Source organism: Arvicanthis niloticus, chromosome 25 (genome assembly GCF_011762505.2).
Source record: "Arvicanthis niloticus isolate mArvNil1 chromosome 25, mArvNil1.pat.X, whole genome shotgun sequence".
Classification (NCBI taxonomy): Eukaryota; Metazoa; Chordata; class Mammalia; order Rodentia; family Muridae; genus Arvicanthis; species Arvicanthis niloticus.
The window spans coordinates 21,351,200-21,357,834 of NC_133433.1; positions in this window are offsets into that span (position 1 = coordinate 21,351,200).

Here is a 6,635-nt window from a genome sequence, read left to right on the forward strand (position 1 = left end):
TCTTGGCCCAGAGCACTGGTTCCTTCCAGCCTGCGCCTAAGCACTGAGCAGATCTTGGGCCCCAGTTCTAACCCCAGTACTAACACCCATCCTACACAGTTCTGATACAACCAAAATAATAGGAAAGACAGGCTCCAGTCAGGGACAGGGCAGGTAGCACTAAGGAGATACAGATGGCACAAGAACATAAGCATCAGTAACCCAGGGAACTTAGCATCATTAGAACCTAGTTCTCCCACACTATAAAGTCCTGAATTCCCCATATCACCAGGAAAGCAAGATTCAGATTTAAAATCACTTCTAATGATGATGATAGAGGACTCTAAGAAGGACATAAATAATACTCTCAAAGAATTTGAGGAGAACACAGGTAAACAGGTAGAAGCACTTAAAGAGGAAACACAAAAATCCCTTAAAGAATTACAAGAGAACACAACCAAACAGGTGAAGGAATTGAACAAAACCATCCAGGACATAAAAATGGAAGTAGAAACAATAAAGAAATGAGAAAGGGAGACAACACAAGAGATAGAAAACCTAGGAAAAAGATCAGGAGTCATGGATGCAAACACCACCAAAAGAATACAAGAGATAGAAGAATCTCAGGTGCAGAAGATACCATAGAAAATATTGACACAACTGTCAAAGAAAGCACAAAATGCAAAAAGTTCTTAACACAAAGCATCTAGGAAATCCAGGACACAATGAGAAGAACAAACCTAAGGATAATAGATATAGATGAGAGTGAAGATTCCCAACTTAAAGGGCCAATAAATATCTTCAACAAAATTATAGAAGAAAACTTCCCTAATCTAAAGAAGGAGATGCCCATAAACATACAAGAAGCCTATAGAATGACAAATAGAATAGACCAGAAAAAAATACTTCCCATCACATAATAATCAAAACACTAAGTGCACAAAACAAAGAAAGAATATTAAATGCAGTAAGAGAAAAAGGCCAAGTAACATATAAAGGCAGACCTATCAGAATTACACCAGACTTTTCACCAGATACTATAAAAGCTAGAAGATGCTGGACAGATGTCATACAGACCCTAAGAGAACACAAATGCCAGCCCAGCGTACTATACCCAGCAAAACTCTCAATTACCATAGATGGAGAAACAAAAATAGTCCATGACAAAACCAAATTTACACAATATCTTTCCACAAACCCAGCATTACAAAGGATAATAGCAGGAAAGCTCCAATACAAGGAGGGAAATTATACCCTAGAAAGAGCAAGAAAGTATTCTTCTTCCAACAAATTCAAAAGAAGATAGCCACACAAAGATAATTTCACCTCTAATAACAAAAAATAACAGGAAACAACAATCACTGTTCTTTAACATCTCTTAACATCAATAGACTTAATTCCACAATTAAAAGATATAGGCTAATTGACTAAATACATAAACAGGACCCAGCATTTTGCTGCATACAGGAAACCCACCTCAGTGACAAAGAGACTTTACCTTAGAGTAAAAGGCTGGAAAATAATTTTTCAAGCAAATAGTCCTAAGAAACAAGCTGGAGTAGCCATTCTAAAATCTCCAGGCAAAGAAGAAAAAGGAAAAGACTCATGGCTCCACCTGTGTAGGTAGTTAAAGGTGGTCTTGCCAGGCATCAGTGGAAGTGGGTGGCCTTGGTGCCTAAAAATTTGGATTCCCTAGTATTGGGAAATTTTGAGAGCAGGGAGGCAGGAATGGGAGGATGGTGAGAGCACATGCTCATAGTAATTGGAGGAGGGGGGAGAGAGTAAGGGGTTAGGCATCAGTGGAAGTGGATGGCCTTGGTGCCTAAAAATTTAAATTCCCTAGTATTGGGGAATTTGAGAGCAGGGAGGTGGGAATGGGAGAGTGGTGGGAGCACACCCTCATAGAAACTCCCAGAATTATATGGATTAGACATGACAGAGGCAGGCTGCCAGAAGACTAGATTCCAGAATTCAAACAAAAAAATTATCTTGATACTAAAATTTTTTTTGAGAATTTTATATTGCAGAATACATATCCTCGGTGTATCTACTAATCAAGCAAGCTGAGCAGACCTGCTCAAACCTCTGATGTCCTGGAATTTCATCTGGATGCAGGGAAGACACATTGTCAGAGGCTTATCAATTTACTCTTCCCCCTGCCCCTCTTCTAATATCTCAACACCCATAATCATCTTGAAGAAGTTAATGAAAAGACATCGACCCTATTCCCTGGGCTTGGGGACTAAGGTGGTTAATATTGGGCTGTCTTTCTAGGGGAAAGTAGTGGTTTTGTTGGAACAGGGAGGATTAGTTGGGATTTACTGCATAGCCATAACCCATTTGTAGAAATATGTCTACTTGTTATTAAGATGAAGTTATAATTTCTAAAATGGTACAAAATTTACTTTGATTTCAAATTTAAGGTTTTCATTGGTATGAGCTTCTTATTAACATAAAAGTGAGATTAATATTGTTACTCTCATAGGCATTGTGCCTATATAACACATTTAGGAATACAAGGCTTAGACCCAGTCCTTCTTTCACTTTTCTAACTGATTTGTGATGGTTAGCCTGTGAGTTAAGGGCCTATAGCAAATTCATGGCTCTGAGTTTATTATTAGGGTGTTTTCTATATTTTCTTTAGAAATAGCTGAGAGGAGTTAACAGACAACAGTCCAGATTGCCTTACATGGATAGTTGGTTTTCAAAATGTCAGAAGTCCACAGAATTGACATTACAAACATTTATGTATTAATGTTCATTTTGATTAGAGAACTGTCTGCTCCTGGCAGCTTCTTGTCTTGGATTCTAAGAAGAAATTGAGCATTTTTGGAGTTTCTCCAGTTGTGGTGAGACAGCCACTAGGCAGGAATTGCCTCTTTTCATCTACAGACAAATTACTGTCCAGAAAAGAACACACTTGAGGAATAGTCGACTGATTATATCTGCCAAGACAGAGTAATCAGCCCTTAATAATTCTGCATCACTAGGTCTGTCAGATGACTCTGAGCCAGAAGGCTGAAGATCAGAGGATCCAACATTTTGTAGTATAGGGACTGTCCAGGTGTTCAGTGATCTCTATAAATTGGCTAGGTTTTAGAAGCTATGCTTTGTGCTTCCCATAATTTCAGTAACACAGTCATTCTGGATTTCTGACGGGGTTGAAAACTTATAGTCTCATAGCCAATCCTGGCTATTTACTTTTAGAGAAAAGATTTGAGAGGATGCTTTTCAGCTGACATTCATTCTAAAGCCAAGAAAAAAAAGCCAGGTTCAGAACTAAGTCTTTTATTTAGGAGAGATGACAGAAGTTCTGCTTAGTCAACAAACTGATGGACTGGGTATTAGGTCTATCTTGTACCTTACTGACACAAATTGGTATAGTTGTGCTCTAATTGTATTTTGAGAGAAAAGTTTTATTTTAACCAGAAGGGTGATATGTAGGAGGAGCTAAGGTGGGAGGAGTACAGAGAGGAAGAGAAGAAGTAAGGAGAGGAGGAGCTAGGTGACAAGTGGGGGGGGATCATGGAGGCAGATGTTCAAGTGTCTCTGACAGTCAAAGATAGTTGATATATCTAAGTTGGGTATTGGGATACACTTCTGATTGATATTGAGCATTACCAAATTTATAAAGCCTTTGATTAACATTTAAAAAATTGTATAAAAGCAAAAAGGAGAAGGGGGCATGGGATAGGGGTTTTCTAGGGAGGGGAAATGGGGAAAGGGGGTAGCATCTGAAATGTATTAAAATATCCAATAAAAAATAAATTTAAAAAAACATTCTTTGGTTCATTACTATGCTACTTCTTTTTTCCTAGAAATATCCACATGGCCGATACATGGAATCACAAACACAAACCAGAGCTGCAGAGAAGCTAGAGTCCCCTGACATCAAAGTTTTGTAAAGCAAAATATACAAAGGCCACCACGCCTTGATCTGGCTTCCTAGTAACCTCAGAAAAAAATTCCAGAAATGTGTTTTAATTCTTCAGCCTGAGTGACAAAAAGGTTAAACTGTTTCCCGAAGTCCACTTAAGAGTAATTCCAAGCTTGAGAAAATGGATTTTGTTAGCCCCAAAGCCTATTAAGATTAATGGCAAGAGGAGGCTCATTATTTTGCCAGAAATTTTACATACAAATCTGTATGTGGGGGTGGATTTTTTTTTCTGCATCACCGAGCCAGGGATGTAGAGAGCCTGAAAAACAATGTATCCAATGAATGGAGAACATGGTACATAGATGGTAGGGTATTGTATAGAAGTACAGTGTGGCTGTAATCCAAGAAAAGGGCTCTTGGGTGGGTTTCCTACACAGATGGGTCACCCTGCTCTCATTATTAAATCCTGCTCTGGCTACATAACCAGATCTTATGCAGCCTAGAGTCATGTTTAGAAACTGGATCCATATTCAGGTTAGAAATGCACTCGTGTGCCTGTTGACCCCATGACCATTTGGCAGCAGGGAAGCTCTGTGAAAGTTATCACACTGACCCCATCATGAGCCACCTCCCTCTACCCCTGCTTCTATAGCTGCTTCTGCATTTGGACTGGTTGCTGCACCAATCAGGCAATCTGCTCCTTCAACGCCAAGTGCCCAGTGTCCCCACAGGACAGAACCTCCAGATTGGCTGTTCCTCCATCTGCAAACCAGCCAATGAATAGCTGAATTCTAGCCAAGGGTCTGTCCCTGGCTATCTTGGCAGGACAGAGCTCAGAAGCCTCTTGGTAAGAAAGAGGAATTCCCAGACTCGTTGGTGGCTAGACAAGAGCTCTGGCTTTGATTACCACCTCATGGAAATGATGGGAGGAAAATAGACAAGAGCCTTCTGAATTTTTAAAGAATTTGGTTCAGCCCAAGAAACCCAAGCCTGACTGACATTAACGGTGTTTCAGGACCCTGAGGCAATTTTCAACCCTGCCCCTAATTTGCAGCCTCAAAAAGGACATCCAGGACATGTGATTCTCTAAAAGTGTGTGTGTGTGTGTGTGTGTGTGTGTGTGTGTGTGTGTGTATAATATTTAATATATATAAAAGTCCATTTCTGATGAACCTAGGACAATGGGAAAGAGAGATCTTTCCAGAAAACACAATCAGAAATTTTTAGACTGACTGGTCCAGGAGCTCACTGAACTGCCAGGGACTTGTCACTATCATGATCAGGTTGGATATAAATGATTTAATACACCAAATACAGGTTCCCTAGAACGTACCCTCTGAAATTTCATATTCATTGGTTTTTAATAGGAAAATGTACAGGTCTCAGTGTCACAACAAAAGACCTGAAATTCAATGCCACAAAGAAAACAGAAGTAGATGTTTCCCCCTCTTTTCTGCCTAGAGAAACATTATCTCAAAGAAATGTAATACAAGTCACATTTGTAACTGAAAATTCTATAGTAGCCTTATTATAAACAGCAGACATTAATTTTAATGTTTCACATATCCTATTAAGCTCCCCAAATATCATTTCAACATGTAATCAGTATAAAGCATAATTGAGATTGGTTACTTTTGCAACTTATACCAGCTCTCAATTTAAACTAGCCATATCATACTCAGGGACCATATGGTGCTGGTGGGTACTGGTTGGACAGTGTAGAGTACAGGTTGGACAAGTAGGTAAGTATATCCAGTTGAATCAGAAAGACAGTCTTTGATTCATTATTTCACTGTCTATTAGAACGGGCTTTCCCAATCTGGGCATTATCTACTTCGGAAGCCACAGAAATCCTTCCTGTGAAGTGCCTGTCCACAGGGACCTTACATTGTTAGCGTATGCTTATCCCATGCCCTCCTCCCAACATAGTGACCATCAAACTCACTGCTAAGTGTTGGGAGACAGGAAGCAACAAAGACCCCAGGAGTGACTCTCATACTTGAGAGTCCCCTGGATATGTTGCCAGGCATGGTGGCTCATATCTGTAATCCCATTACTCAGGAAGCTGAAGCAGGAGGAGTGGCATAAGTTCAAGGCCTCCCAGGAGTAGAGAGTGCAAGAATTTCTCAGAACAACAGAAAGATTTTGGATACATTGCCATGCCTTTTGGATCAGCAGACATGGAGTAGGAACTTGAAACACTATGGCTAATACCTTTCCTGGACTTATATCCAAACCCACTGACCTGGTTGTTGTGATTGACTGCCTGATTGGCCACACCATAGGGTGTGCCTCACTCCCAGGCAGGAAAGAGAAAGGAAGTCAGTGACAAAGATAATGCTGAGGGTATCTAAGGGAAGTTGCACATGGCTTTTATTGACATGGTCTTGTTGGCGGTTCAGACTTATGGCTACCCCTATTCAAGGAATGGTTACAAGGAAGGCTCAGGTACAGACTGTCTATCTGTTAAAACTCAGAAGTTCTGTTATGACAGGGAAGACTGGGAGGTTGGATAATGAGGGGATGTTCTTCCCAACAATAGATAATATCATGTAGCTATAAATCATTGAAGTCTGAAGAGCTCCAGCTGGAAACAATCTCAGAGGAAGGAGGAACATATCACTCACACTTCCCGGATATGGAGCACAAATGAGACTTGGGATACCTCCCTTTGATGAAGAGATGCACTTTGTTTAAGTAGGCACAAACTTTCAAATAAATGTGTATGGGAAGGAAAGCGTATGTGGTGTGGTAAGAAATTAAAGGAATCTGGCTGCCA